This window comes from Peromyscus maniculatus, chromosome 1 (assembly GCF_049852395.1).
Source record: "Peromyscus maniculatus bairdii isolate BWxNUB_F1_BW_parent chromosome 1, HU_Pman_BW_mat_3.1, whole genome shotgun sequence".
Taxonomy (NCBI): Eukaryota; Metazoa; Chordata; class Mammalia; order Rodentia; family Cricetidae; genus Peromyscus; species Peromyscus maniculatus.
In genome coordinates, this window is record NC_134852.1 from 206111610 (window position 1) to 206127821 (window position 16212).

Below are 16212 nucleotides of genomic sequence, written 5' to 3' on the forward strand. Positions count from 1 at the left end.
TGGCCAAGAGGAATTTGTGCCGTGTGGTGTGTGTGTGTGTGTGTGTGTGTGTGTGTGTGTGTGTGTGTGTGTGTGTGTGTGTGTGTGTGTTCTGTATGAGAGTGTGTATATGCATGCATGCATATATGTGAGCATTTATGCATATGGTGCATACAGAAGCCTGAAGAGGAAAACATCTGGTGTTCTCCATCATGTCCCTTGCACCTAATCTCTTGAAACAGTTCCGCACTGTCTCTAAACCTGGAGCTCACCTTTTTCTGTCATTGTTAGTTTGTCTCGTTAGTCTGGTGACCAGCAATCCCCAGCGATCCTGCTGTCTCATTCCACCCCTGCAAAGTGTGAGTGGCCCTGGGGATCTGAACTCAGGTCCTCATGGTTACACAACAAGTGTTCTTACCCACTGAGCTATTACCCAGCGCTTCAATGTCTGCCTTTCTGTCAGAGAGAACCTTGTGTCCTGAGGTGCATTTGCTTTCTACTCGGAAGAGATTAAAGCATGTCCCTTTCACATAACAGTTTCCTCCTGCTTTAGCACAGTTCATACCTCAGAGGGCTTGGTGTGTATAGACTTTCACACATCTGCTATTTTAAACCTCACAACAGCCCAACCAGAGAAGCAACTCTCACACCCTCATTTACAGCGGAGCGAATGGAGACCTAGAAGACCAAATTGCTTGTCCACATTACTATGCAGGTGGTTTTAGAGTTAGAACTCAGGGGTTTCCATCCAATGCTGCAGGCATTCAACCTGACATAGGCAGAGGGTATTTCTGCATGTTTTCATTGGTCTCCAAGCGTGTACCAGGCCCTGTGCCAAGCACTAGTTTGACATGCACAAAAAGATGCCATAACTGAGATTTTTCAAAAGTAGGCAGTGGCACATGACACATGCCCAAAGCTCCAAGTTGGAACCAGAAGGTGTTGGCATTTGAAGATTTCCTTGATGCTGATACAGAGGTGGGAGACATGAAACTCCTCTCCTGGTGGAGCGCTACTAACAGCACCAGCAGCCTTGGGGGCCTATCTTTCTTGGTGAGGTTAACTTGATCCCAGAAATGATGGAGATTGACTGTAAGGACAGAAACAGAAATAAGAAAGGTCAGCCAAAGAGGCAGCTCTCTCTGTGAACCAAAGAAAAGCTAAACACCAGACTGGTCCAGCTGGGCTTTAAAGAGCTTGGGTCCTGGTCTGGGAACAGGGTTGCTGTGATTCATTCCCAGAAGCAGGCTGGCTCTGGACTCCCAGAACTAGGGCTCACTGAGCTCCAGTGTCCTGCCACTGCCAAGACTCAGCAGTTTCCCCTCCCTCTCTCCCTCATAATGCTCCTGATGTTACTAAACAGCCCTCACCACCTTCTCCCAAACCAGAGCTAATTTTCACATCCTCTTCTGAGCTGTAAACTCACCTTCTGCTTCTCGCTCTCTCTGTGTCTCTTGGCTTCTATTCCTCTGACTAATTCTCTCACATGATGGCTCCAGACTCTTGAGAGAAAGCATCTCCTTGGTCGAAGATCGAGTCACTGTTTCCCTTTAATGCAAATGTTTGCACCAGGCTCCCTGATAGGCGGTGAGCTGACCTGTGGACTAACCTAAACGTCCTGTCTGCAGTCAAGTGTTCATCGAAGATGAGCTAAAGCTCTGGAGATGAAGGTGGGGAGGGTCCTATGGGACAGAGCATGACCACACCTACCTGTGCGTAAAGACAAGCTTTAGTGAGCTGGGGCTGTAGCTCTGTGGCACAGTGCTTTCCAGGCTACAAGAGGCCCTGTATTCCATCTCCAGTGGTACAAAACTAATTAATTAAAATTAAATTAAAAAATTTAAAGCTTAAGTCCATGCTTTCTTTCCTCCCTGAGATTGGCCTTTTCTGTGTAACCTTGGTTGGCTTAGAACTCTCTACTGCTGTGGGATGTTCTGTATGGCAAATGTGTTGCTCTGATTGGTCAATAAGTAAAACACTGATTGGCCAGTGGCTAGGCAGGAAGTATAGGCAGGACTAATAGAGAGGAGAAAAGAAAGATCAGAAAGGCAGAAGGAGTCACTGCCAGCCGCCGCCAGGACAAGCAGCATGTGAAGATGCCGGTAAGCCACAAGATACGTGGCAAGGTATAGATTTATGGAAATGGATTAATTTAAACTATAAGAACAGTAAGAAGCCTGCCACGGCCATACAGTTTGTAACCAATATAAGTCTCTGTGTTTACTTGGTTGGGTCTGAGCGGCTGTGGGACTGGCGGGTGACAAAGATTTGTCCTGACTGTGAGCAAAGCAGGAAAACTCTAGCTACACTCTACGTAGACCAAACTGACTTAAACTTGTGAACATCTTCTTGCCTCTGCCTCCCAAGTGTTAGTATCATACCTAACTACCATGCACTATTCAGCCAGGCCCTTGAGCCTATTATTTCATCAAGGAACAATAAGCATAGGGTGGTCAGATAAAATTCAAGATCCTCAATTAAATCTGAATTTCTGATAAAGAGCATAAAAGTGTTCTAATAGTGGTGTGTGCCAAAATATTGCATGGGACATACAAATAGTATTCATTGCATATTGAGAAGTTTGTATTCTGGCCTGTTACATATATGGCTGTGCTATATGAGGGAGAAAGAAGAGTTGCTTCATGATACACCAGGAACTTGAGTTTAGAAAAACACAGCTCAACTAAGGCCAGGGGTTAGCCAGATGACTCAGCCGGGAAAAGCACTCGCCACACAAGCCTGATGGCCTGAGTTCAGCTCTAAGAACCCACATAAAAAAGCCAGCTGTGGTGGTACACATCTGTAATCCCAGCATTCCTATGGCCAGATGGGGAAGAGGTACAGAGACGGGAGCATCCAACTAGCCAGAAGTACACAGAGAGGCAGAAATGAGAGAAACCCTGCCTCATCAAGGTGGAAGGAGAGAACAGATTCCTGAAAGTTGTCCTCTGACCTAAGCAGAAGTGCTGTGGCACAGGTCTGCCCTGACACATACGTGTGCACGGGCATGCACACACACACACACACACACACATACACACACACACACACACCACATATATAATAGTAATAAATTAAATAAATTTTTATATAAAATAAACTTTTAAAAAGAGTGATGTAACCCCTATCTGGAAACATAAAAGGAGAAATAGCTAAGATGTGGGACATTAACACAGATGGCTATTTTGTCATGGGCACCTCCAAATATCCTTCCTGATCTTTGTCACAGAAATTCCCGAAGAATGTATGTTTGTCCCTGGACTTCAATGCATCCTGGTTAATCTGATCTGGTTGATCAGATCAATGTCCCTGTCTTTTTGCTGCTGGTTTTGTTTGTTTGTTTTTTGGTTTTTTGAGACAGGGTTTCTCCATGTAGTTTTGGTGCCTGTCCTGGATCTTGTTCTGTAGACCAGGCTGGCCTTGAACTCACAGAGACCCACCTGGCTCTGCCTCCTGAGTGCTGGGATTAAAGGGGTGCACCACCGCCACCTGGCTGATGTCCCTGTTTTGACACCAGCATACCACCCACTTCAAAACTGCATACTGGCGTTTCAACTTGACAGCCTATAGTGGTCCATAACCTGTTCCTGGTCACCAGCAGAGTCTCTGCCATTTGCATTGACTCTACTCTGACTCCTTGCCTTAGGTATTCAGCCTCTCTACTGTTTTCTAAATCTCTGTTACCTGATACATCTATTGAAAACACCATGTATCTGTGTACTATAGATGTTAAAGACTGAGAACAAAGGGCTGAGAGATGGATGGCTTAGTCTGTTAAGTACCTGCCACACAAGCATGGGGACCTGAGTTCAGGTTCCCAGCACCCACGTAAAGAATCCAGGTGCAGTGGTTTGCATCCATAACCTTTGCACGTGGAGAGTAGAAGGCAGTTGCCAGGACTCTACCAGGCAGCCACTCTAACCAATCAGTGAGCTAGTGAGCTAGCTGGAGTTCAGTGAGAAACCCCATCTCAAAAAATAAGATGGAAAGCAATTGAACAAGGCATCCAGCATCAACTGCTGACCGCAACACACACAGACACAGACACAAACACAGACATAGATACACACAGACAGACAGACACAGACACACACAGACACAGACACAAACACAGACATAGATACACACAGACAGACAGACACAGACACACACACAGACACATAAACCACAAAGGGAAAAATGATAAAAATGGAATAAAGAATTTGTAATTTCATAGTAGCAACTACCAAATGAAACTATGATGAAGTAAAGCCAATCAAACTGATGTGGCAAGCATATGGCTTTATTGATATGTGATAAGGTCTGACTATGAGACCAAAACAGGAACAGGAACAAGAACACACCTTGCAAGATAATGGAAGAGCAAGACAAGAAAAATATACCTTGCAGGTTAAGGGTTCTGTTTACAGTTAAGACAGTTAAGAATGAGTTCCTGATAGTTCCACGCTTGTTTGACCCAGCTGCACCAGCTGTGCCTGATCACATGTGGGTGGGAGGTGCGTGGGCAGGAAATACGTCAGGATATGGGCTTGCCCATGACGGGACCTGATGGGATATGCAGTGCATTATGGCTTTGTAACCTCTTGCAACATGACTGGTGGTCATTTCCTGGGAACCCAGGTATGAACCTAGCCAGAGTCTATCCACCTGGCCAGCATGTAATTAAAACTTGCTTCAAATCTGGCTTTAAATTGCGGTAATGGTTTCATTCTCAATTGGTGGGATTAACACTGGCCTGTGGAAAGACTGGAACATGTTGGTCTGTGTCAGTGGCATTGCCTGCTTATGGCACTAAATGAATCTTTAGCAAATGAAGTCTTAGTAAACACTTGCAGGTCTATTACAGTTCTTCTGGACACTAATAGTCCATTACCACCCTTCTGCCCACATAGAGGCCACATTCATTCCCTCTTTCAGAAGATAACCCACTGGACTCTTGCTCAATCACTCTGTTTTACATGAGTGTTACAGCTTGAATAAAAATGTATCCAAGCAGTTGGGAGTCAAGGAATACCACAAAGTCACACTGCACAACAAACCTCGCCCAGAGACTTATTGGGAGGGAAAAACCCAGGAGTGTGGCTGCCCCTGCTCAGGTGAGAAGAAGCAGGGAAATGAGCAGAAGGCGGGGTTTATATAGTTTCTTGGGGGGGGGGTACTTTTCAGGATGGCTTGTGTTTGGTGGGATTATGTGGCCTGATTTTTGGGGCAAACTCAGGAACTAGTGAGATTTTTTTTTTCTTGTAGTACCGGGCCTGGCTGTTAGGACCATTAGAGAAGTCTGGGGGTGGGGCCTGGCCATGGAGCTCTTCAGGCAGAGGCCTGGCCACTTGCACACCTTGAACATTAGCAGAGTTTACAAAGCATACAAAGTTTACAAAGGGAGCATCTGCTGACTTGAGTTGACGTGAATAGTCAATATCTAACTCAAAGTCTAGGATGCTAGACCAAGATGATGCAAGCTCTTGGCCAGTTTTTCATGGGGCTCCTCTTGGTTCAGCAATTTATTGGCTAAAAGGCCAGTTATCTGTCCCTTTAATACAGTTGTTCTCAATCTTCCTGATGCTGCAACCCTTTAATACATGTTGTGGTGACCCCAACCACAAAATTATTTCTGTTGCTACTTCATAACTGTAATTTTGCTACTGTTATGAATCATAATGTACATATCTGTGTGGTCTTTGGCAACCCTGTGAAAGGGTCATTTGCCCCTCAAAGGGGTCATGACCCACAGGTTGAGAACTTCTGCTTTATCAGATCCACTATCCATGGTTGGAACAAGAACTTGATAACAGCAGTGAAGGCACCTGCCACACAAAAAAGAAAGGAAGAGGAAATACTTACTGTTTTACTTAACAGTGAGCAGTGTAAAGATTCTCTCTCTGGCAGGCTAAAGCCCTTGTTATCCCTTGTCTTGCACTCTGGAGGGGGGACTCTTTGCCTTTAGGGTCTCCTATCTACTCTCTAAGGGAGCCCTCCTCACTCATTATCAATGGGACTGCTTCTAGAGTGACCCTGACAAAGACTGTCCAGCCTCCATAGCCCACTTCCTGCTCAGACAAATTTAGGACAAAAAGATAAGGTGTGGCCAACCAGAGATTATTTGTTTGAGCCTGAGATCTTTGTAATGCGATCCCCTCAGTAACAATAATCTTCCCATTTCTTTGCTTCCAGTAAATTCCAAATGCCGGTGGCCACACCCAAAGTTTGTTCCTAGAGCTTGTTCTGGAGTCTAAATTACTTGCTTTCTTATCTCAATAGCTTTCTTTGGACCTTTAGATCATCTGAACAATTGGTTTAGTTGGAAAGGCTCCACCCTTAATTTGAGCTTTACTGCAGGGTTGCAGGGTTGAGTTTCAGTATCTAATTCTTAATGGTCTTTTTTCCTTGTGTGTGTGTGTGTGTGTGTGTGTGTGTGTGTGTGTGTGTGTGTGTGTGTGTGTGCATACTTTCCGGTCTTAATCACACTTTGGGATCCAGAATCAACAAGCTTCTCTAAATCTTGGGACTCTTTTTATTCTCTATTTTTCTTCCTTTATAGTTTTTACTAGCAATTTATTGCCAAAGATGATCATTTTCTGGTAATAATTTGTCATAAGCAGCAAGGGGCTCAAACACACACGAATTCTGGAATTCCATCTCTCTATAAAGATGCTCTGGTTAGACTTACATGTGATGGCAGAAGAGTCGATTTAAGGGAGACTTTGCCACAGCATACTACAGGCACCATTTTTTCAGCCTCCTCTCTTTTCCTGTCTCCCACTTTTTAACTAGTGAGTGCTCCCTGTTTGGGGCTTTTTACATATAATTTTTTTTTATCTTCACACATTTTCATTCATGTTGAGAGACTGGTTTCTGTACTACTTAGGGTGAATAATCTGCTGTTAAAAAGAGAGCAGAGCTATATCACGATTCAGACACAATAAAAATCTGTTTCCCACTTGCATGACTGTTAGGCAACGGGTCTGATGCACATAGTAATTCAGGAATAGAACCCCTTTTCCTGTCCCTCTGAAACTGTGCACCCCATAGTTCTACCTGTTAAATCTGGCAACCCTGTTTGGAGAGAAGTGGGAGGGTTATTAGAAGGAGTTTTAAATATCCATCCAAGGCCTGGCTGGTAAAAAGGAGAGGGGAAATATGAAGGGAACACCTGTCTATTCAGAGAACACCCAAAATAGTCACCAAAACAAGAGACTAGAAAACAGGTACAGGGTGCCTTAAGTATGAGACTGTAAGCCCAAAACTCCAGAGGAGGCATGCACGGGAAGAAGAAGGTAGACCTATGGACATGGAAAGCTGTTCCCTCAGCTAGTTCTCAAGTGATCTCCATGGAAACAGGAGAGCATGTGGGAGTGGACCATGGAAGTCAAGCCCATGTTTCTTCATGATCAGACACACATAAGGGACTTAACCAATGCCCATCAACAGAAAAGGGAACATAAGAGGGATCTTGTCTAGAAGACAGAACAATGTGGCCTTTGAGAATTTAGGCAGATACTGAACTTCTACAGAGGTCATGGAGCAGAAGCTTTGAGTAGAAGCCCAAGTGTTTCCATTTTCTCTGAGAATAATATCCTGCTTCTCTCTTTGCAATGGGCTCCCCAGGAAAAGTGAGACTTTGGATTCTCGTGGATTCTTGTGTCTATAATAAGACCAACTTGAGCATATCTGATATGTCCCCAAACAGATGACCAAGTGGTTTCCCCCAGGAATGTGGAATTGGGCCAGTGAGAGATAATTAGTGAGTGGTAGGTGGTCCTTGAAAAAAGCCTAGAACATATGGACACGTAGGTTGTGGACTGCATAACGTTGGGGATTACCAGATGCACAGTGTGTAATGTAAATGTGACTTCTAGAGTCACATAACACACAGTTTGAATAACGGAATTTAGCAGTCCCAGTGGAGTTATAAGGCTAAAATGGCCACATTTTGATTATGTACTTGTAAAAATATGTATAAATTATATAATATATATTTTACAAAGTTATGTTAATAACAGCTGGAACTGGAATTCAATGAGGAAAGGTATTTTCTTTGTATGGAAAAGTACCTTGCTCATCTACTCAGAGTTCTTCAGCAGCAAACATGTATTGGTGCCATGATATCAGAAACAAGGAAGCCACTCCGCTTGAGACAAAGGAAAAACTTTCAATTTCTGAGTTTTCTCCTGAAACAGGGAGAAAAGTATTTGAAGAATATTATTTTAAGTGTAGGTTGCTAGCCTACTACCTGGAATATCAGACTTTAATCAGGAGTGAAAGCTCCTGGGGGTAATAAAAAAATGTCACTGAAAACTGAGAAAAAGAAAAAGATATTTGTAAGGAATACCTTGATAATCTGTACCACTTTCAGATAAGCCCCATGGGATGTGATTGCATAAAAACAGATAGTTGGTTTGAATTAACAGCTTCAGCAGACTGTCCTAGACCAAGGGAACAGAGCACAGCCTGGAAGTGAACCCACACATCTAAAGCCAACTGATTTTCAACAAAGCACTAAAAATACATGTTAGAAAAAGTGCAAACTCTACAATAAATGATGCCAGGGAAATTGGATATACATACACACACCCATGAAAGGAGACCACTGTACCTCTGCAGTTCCAAAACTCAACAGGAAGTGGATTGAAGAGTGTTCGGATAATCTTTTTGTACACTGGGTAAAGATGTGTTTCTATTTTACCTCCCCTGCCTAAGGCACCTTCTGATTGGTTTAGTAAAGAGCTGAATGGCCAATAGCTAGGCAGAAGAGAATAGGCAGGACTTCCAGGGAGAGATAGGCACTCTGGGAAAGAATCTAAGGCATGGGAGATTCGTCTGCCAGATGTGGAGGAAGTTGAACGTACTAAGAAGAGGTAACAGCTGAGTGACAAAACATAGATTATTATTAATGGGTTAATTTAAATTTTAAGAGCCAGCAGGGAACAAGCTTAAGCTAAGGCCAAGCTTTCATAATTAATAAAAAGTCTCTATGTCCATTATTTGGGAGTTGGTGGTCCAAAGAAAGACCTATTACAGAAGTTGTTTTTTGTTTTGTTTTGTTTTTAATTTTGAGTGGGTGTAGGTACAGGTATGGATGTGGGTATAGGCCTGTGCACATGAATGCAGTGCCTATGGAGGCCAGAAGAGAGTGCTAGATCCCCTGGAACTGGAGTTATAAGCCATTTGTGAGCTGTTCTCTATGGCTGCTTGGAACAGAGCTTGGGTCTTCTGCAGGAGCAGTATTTGCTGCTAATTGCTGAGCCATCTCTCCAGACTGAAGATTTAAACGTAGAACCTAGCAAGGAAGAGTGAAGTTGAAATGGAGAGCAGCTGTGTTGTTGTATTAAGTAGACTGTGCTGTGTCAACAAGTAAACAAAATGTTACACTTGCTCAACAACAAGAGTTTATGAGGTGGTGGCTGACTACAAAACACAACAGGGCAGTTGCACGTGGACTCAGATCAGCAATGACAGCAATGAGAGCATGCACAAAACCTGTACAAACTCAAGCCAGATAAAACCCTCCATGGAGCAGGGAGGTGGACACAAAGTCCTACCTCCAGCTGAGGAGCTATTAGAAATTGATGGCTACTGGGAGATGAAGAGTCAGTGTTCCTTAAGGGTGGAGCCACTGGTAGACTGACCAGGCTCCAGCGGAGCACAAATTGAACCTGATGGGCAGAAGGGCTGGAGAGATGGCTCAGCAACTAAGAGCACTGGCTGTTCTTCCAGAGGATCCCAGTTCAATTCCCAGCAACCACAAGGTAACTCCAGTTCCAGGGGATCCAGTGGGTGCTTCCTCTGGCCTCCAAGAGCACCAGGCATGCAAGTGTACACAGACTCATGCAGGCAAACACCCACACACATATAATAACTTTTTAAACTATTTTTAAAAAGAAGAGGTCATGAAATTGGGTGAGTAGGGAGGTGGGGGTGGATCTGTCAAGAGTCAAGGGAGGAAGGGCGAATGTGATGGAAATATATTGCGTGAAATTCTTAGAGTTTATGTTTTACTCACACAACAGTCAGAAGACACTCTTCATCCGAGTGACGACTCAGAGCCCAGACTCCTTCCATGTGGGGGCTGCACCATCCCCCAGGGCTTCATCTTTATTGATACCCAACCAGCAGAAGATGTAGTGCAAGCAGGGAACACACCAGCTTCTCCGCCTGAAATGGCTTCCGTCATAGCCATTCAGAGTCTCTTAGCTGAAGCTTACTCATACAGCCACGCCTAACTGTAGAAGGCAAACTGTGCTCACCCTGAATTGCTCCACTTTATACAGGGAGCTACAGTATTACCCTATGCCACAGCTGTTACTCTGTGTTATAGAGTAGCACTGTGCTGAGAAGCACACTTTGAATACAAGTGATAACACACTTAGTTGTCTGTGTAAGTAGATAACTAATAAGCTTTAGCTACACACAACTTACGGAGAAGAAAAGCTACCTTCTGAATGGCACGATTATAGGGCACAGAATGATGAATAATGCCATGCTAATAAAAGATTACCTGTGAACTTACTGAATTAAATCAGAGTTTCGTACATGTAAGGATTCACCGGACTGAATCAGAAAGACAGACACATGAGCTTATGCAAGAACATAATGAGTTCAATTCTAGAACCACATTACAAAAAATTAAAAAGCCAAGCCTTGGGGAGTACATCCTAGGACCAGGGAGGCAGAGACAGGCTAGTTGCCAGCCTAGCCTGTTAATATTCTGACTGCCCCCTTGAAATCCCACCCCCTTGATGCCACCCAGCTCCCTGATGTAAAAGCCTCTTTTTAAGGAAAGACTCTGTCCCTTTCTCTCTCTCTCTCTCTCTCTCTCTCTCTCTCTCTCTCTCTCTCTCTCTCTCTCTCTCTCTCTCTCTTCCGCTTTTCCTCCCATGAGATGTGCACCCTCGACCTCTCTCTCTTTCTCTCTGTCTCTCTTTCCTATCTTTCTCTTCATCTCTCTATTATAATAAACTCTCCATGTGGATGCAGCGTCTGGGTTGTGAATTACTGGCTGCTGCCGCAGCCACCACCATGTCCGCATGGCGTTCATCTGCCCAGCCCCCCACTGCACCTGCCGAATATGTTTCCCTGCACATGTGGGATGCCCTCGAGGGTCCTGTGCCACTGCTATTTCTCAGGCTGGAGCACCACTGGAGACTCTTCACCCTACCGAATCAGTAAGATTCCTCCCTTCCCTTCTGGCCATTTCCCCACAAGTTTTTCTCATTTCGCTCTCTGGTACCACTTCTCTTTCAGGCTTTAAGCTCTCCGGTCCCCAGCCCCATGCAACAGCATATGGAGACAGCTTGTGCCCACTTCCTCGCTGACTCTCTGGGACACTAGAGGTCAGATTCTTCTTGTTTTGCTTGCTGGTACCACGTGTCTTTTGGGCTTATAGCCCTTCTTGCACGGCTCCCCCACCCCCAGCTTCCCCGGTCCCTATGTGACAGCATATGGAGATGGCCTGTGCCTTCCATCATTGGCCCTCGCTGACCCTCTGGGATGCTGGAGGTCAGTCCGCTGGGCCTTGTACCTCATTGTGGAAAATGCACCAATGGCCCCCCGCCCCCATCACTGCTGCCAACCCATGGCTTGGGTTCATTCCCATGCGGCTGTTCACACCATGTTGCAGCCCCCGGGGAGTCTCTTTCTCAGGTCCCCTGCACTGCTACTCTGTTTCCCACCCTTGACAGCACCGCCTCCAAGCTCCTATGCATTAACCATGAAAGCTTCCCAGAAAAACTTTCCTCCATCTTTCTTTCACAAAGTCTATTTCCTATGTGCGAATAGAAACGTATGAATGATAGGTCATCTATATTTCTTTCTGACTGACTTTCTGCTTCAATTTATCTGTTCCTTATCCGCTCAGTTTATTGTGAGAAAAAAAAAAAAACTCACATGAATACATGGCCAGGCGCCATATTTGATAGGGGCAATCATGTGATCAGGTGGTGCCATCTTAAATAAGGGCAACCACGTGGTCTAGCTGCCATCTTGGCTAAGGTCAAAACAGGCTGGTCATATGACCTCACTGCCATCTTTATTAAGGGCAGCATGGTCAGGGCCCAGAGATGTACGTGCTCCCCTCTGGGGCATCAGCAGAACTACATGCAGGCGGTATCATTATACTAAGATTTTAAAATTTCAGATCTTAACATTAATACAATTCTGATACACTTTGGGTTACAAGCTCAGGATTTTAAATTTTCCTTGGCTACTTATTACCTGCTTTTCCATGATTTGGATTTCAGTACTCACTGATAATACTAATTTATCTGAAACTTTTATTTTTTTCCTCACTTGTCTATTTCTAAGGATGGTATTTTTTTTCTCTCTCCTGGCCTTGAGACTCCTGCTCTTCCCAATTACTAAGACCATGGGCCAAAAAGCTCCAAATAAATTCACAAATTTTAACTCCCGTCTCTACTCTATATTTAAGGAGGCTGGTGGAAACATCGGGCGGCAGTTGTGGACCACAGCCTGCAGCGCTTTCCCTGCCACGGATGCCAGCAGAGACTCTTGTCTATGTGATGTGGACCAGTCAGGTCAGATGATAAATACCCCATTGCCTGAGTCTCAGCTTGAAGCGGTTATGGAAGAGAACACATCATACTACGCTCCCTGTTCCAAGGACAGGCTGAAGGGCTAGGTTAAAGATGGAACCCCTGTCATAGAGTCCACCAAGAGGGTCCTTTTCCTTTTCTCAGAGCTGGGCTGCACCCTGACTCACAAGCCCCTTTTCTCCTGTTCTCATTTGGCCTTGGGATTTTTCTCTGTCACTCTTCTTTTCCTTCTCAGGAGACAGCTTAAGAAATGATTATTTCTATGTAAGTTATTTAGGATTATAATCTGATGGTATTCAAAGATCAGCCCCCCTGTCCTTGCTAACTGCATTAAGCTGTAACTAACTGGGAAACCTGTATATTCATATTTAAGTCATATATATATGCTCTCAAAGTTATAAATATATCTAACAGATTTTGTTCCCCCAGTCCTCAAACACCTGTAGAGATCTGAGAATATGACATTTAATATAAAAGCTTCTGATGATAGAGAGACATGTCAGCTCCTGGTAGCATCCTGTATCTCCTCCAAGAAGATGGATGGCCGCAGAAGAACTTCTACCCAGAAGCTCATGGCAAGGCTGGCCATGCAGCAAGAAGCTGAGATCCTGTCCAGACTGTGAATAAGTGGAACAATGGAGGACCCATTGCCCCCTACTGCAAAGCCAAGGTGGGTCAGTCTCTCCACAGTTCTACACCACAGAAAAAATCTGTCAGATCTTCTGGGCCTATCAGCTGAACAAGTGCTGCCTTTGGGGTTTCTGCCATTCCCCCCACGCCACCCCCACAATGACCACAGAGAGACTTGGGATTGCTGCCTAGGTAGCTGGAGAGCTGTCTCCACTTCTTCTTAAATTTATCCTTCTCATATCTGACTATGTTTGATGACTAGGGTATCAGCTTAACAGCCCCAGACTTCATGATACAGGAGAGACTAGTTTTAGCTATAACTCCAGAGGTTCAAAGTTTTAATACTGATAAATGCAGCTTTGATAAACTGATAGAACATTGACTACAAAGAGTTCTTAAGAGTCCTTAAATTTCTGTGGATTTTTAACCCTTTTGCTATGATGTAAATCCATTCCAGCTGTCTTACAGATACCTACAGGTTCCTAGAAAAAGTTCTGCTAAATCTATTCCAGCTGTCTTACAGATATCTACAGGCTTCTGTAAAAAGTTCTGCTACTGTATCAAGAAATCTGGTCTGATGAAAAGTGACAGTTTCCAGAGCCCATTTCTGACCCCACCTATTTTTCAAGCACACTTTGCATATTCCCTGTTCCCACCTGACCTCCAGAGAAACAGCAGATGCTATGGCTTCTATACTCCTGATTTGGCATGCCATTCCCCCAATCCCCTGGAACACCACTGCTGCAACCTGCCTCCTCAGCTCCCTCAAGGAACATTCCTGAAGTCTTCTGCCTGGTGTGACTCCCAGTTCCCCCCTCCCCACTTCACCCCTTGTCAACTTGAAATAGCCTTGAGAATTCAGCACCCTTGTTCCCCCACTTGCTCCCATAATTCACCTCTTTTTATAATAATCAAAATGGAGGAAAGTTAATATTCTGACCCACCCCTTGAAATCCCACCCCCTTGGTACCACCCTGAGTCCTGACATAAAAGCCTCATTCTAAGGAAAAATTCCTCCCCTTCCTCTCTCCTCTCTTCTGCTCCCCCCCATGAGGTTTCCTCTCTCTCTCTCTCTCTCTCTCTCTCTCTCTCTCTCTCTCTCTCCTGTCTTTCTCTTCCTCTCTTTATTATAATGAACTCTCCACGTGAGTGCAGCATTTGCGTTGTGAATTACTGGCCACCTCCGCTGCTGCCACCATGCCTGCATGGTGTGCATCTGCCCAGCACCCACGGGATCCCTCGGGGTCATTCCCCTACCACCACCCCCGTGCAATAATTCATAACATAGCCCCATGAGACACTATGTCTCAAAAAGAAAACATGGACAGAAACTGAGAAACGACACCTGGAGGTATCCTCTGACTTCCACACACACGTGTGTGCACCTGTATACACGTACACACACACATGCACCTGCACACATATCTAAAACAAGAGCAGTGTAATACTGCGAGTCTTCCACTTGAAGCATATGAAATGAGGGGTATGTTATCATGTGGATGGCTTCTGGAGTGACCCTCATGAAGACTGTCCAACCTTCACAGCTCACTTCCTGCTTGGACAAATTTAGGGCAAAAGGATAAGGCATGGCCAATCAGAGATTACTTATTTGAGCTTGGGATCTTTGTAATGCGATCCCCTCAGTAACAATAACCTTCCCATTTCTTTGCTCCCAGTAAATTCCAACCACCAGTGACCACACCTAAAATCTTTTCCTAGAGCTAGTTCTGCAGTCTCGAGTATCTGCTTCTTGTCTTGGTGTCTTTCTCTTAACTTAGACCATCAGAACAATTGGTTTGGATAGAAAGCCTCCACTCCTAATTTGATCTTTGCAGAACTGAGTTACTACAGTATCTTTGTGTGTGTGTGTGTGTGTGTGTGTGTGTGTGTGTGTGTGTGTGTGTGTGTGTCTTTCTGTCTTTCTGCATATTTTTCAGTCTTTATTCCCTATTTGAGGTCCAGAATCACCAAGATTTTCCAAACTGGGAGACTGCATTTCCTTTCATCTTGTTAGCTATTTCTAAGAATCATGCTTTTCTTGTAATCTGTCATAAGCATCAAGGGACTCAACTCAAACACACACAAACATTCTGTCTCTGTTTAAGGGCTTTTCCTAGTGCTATAATCTCATCAAGTGTCTGGCTGTACTTGCAGATTTTAGTAGTCAACAATTTTAAGAACTCTTTTGCTACTAATAACATAAGGCACCACTTTTTACAGCCTACTCTGTTTGTTGTTGTTGTTGTTATTGTTGGTGTTTTGTTTTGGGGTTTTATTTATTTGTTTGGATGGTTTTGTTTCCCATTGTACAACTACTGAGTGCCACTTTTTGGGTATTTTACACATTCTCATTCCCTTTCCTCCACTGATTTCTACATTACTTAAGGTAGGTAAGCTGCCTTAATCCATGCTATGTAGTGACTCAGACACAATGGAAATCTATTTTCCAGTTGCCTAACGGTGTGATGCAAATGTTGTATGGTCATTTGGTTGCTCAACTCCAAACAATGATACTCCTTTACTGTGGGAAGTTCATTGTTATATAAACCCATCCTCAGAAGGTAAGGAGGGTGTAAAGGAGTGTGCTTGCTGACTTCAACTTCTGGCCCAGAAAATGTCCACATAACTTCCATTCGTGTCCCACAGGCATTAACTCAGTCACGTGATCTCTCCCAATTATAAGAGGAGCCAGAAAATTAGTCCCTGACTGAGCACACTTTTTCCAACAACAATTCTGTAGTTCCAGAGGTCAGGCTGTATCTGGCCCACTGCCTGTTTTTGTAAATAAAAATGTCTTGGAACATAGCCATGCTCGTTCATTTATGCATGATCTATAGCTGCTTTTACGCTATTACAGTGGACTTGGGCAGTTGGAAACAGAAGCCATACGATCCTCAAATCCTAAACTATTTCCTATTTGGCACCTTTATGCAAAACAAAAATTGTCAATCCCTTGGCTGTAGTTTGGATCTTGACTGTCCTCCAAAGGTCTGTGTGTTTCAGGAACCAGCCTCCTGTGCTATTGGAGGTAGAGACACTCTGAAGAGATGGG

At 44.3% G+C, this 16212-nt stretch overlaps 1 long non-coding RNA gene across 1 annotated transcript in view; it reads right to left on the bottom strand.

Moving 5' to 3' along the window:
• Positions 1–670: 670 nt before the first annotated feature.
• Positions 671–16212, bottom strand: part of LOC121824442 (uncharacterized) — a 52201-nt gene continuing 36659 nt past the window's right edge. Inside the window, exon 2 of the long non-coding RNA XR_013048388.1 lies at positions 671–1069. This is a non-coding gene — a long non-coding RNA (uncharacterized LOC121824442). The remainder of the gene's footprint in view (positions 1070–16212) is intronic.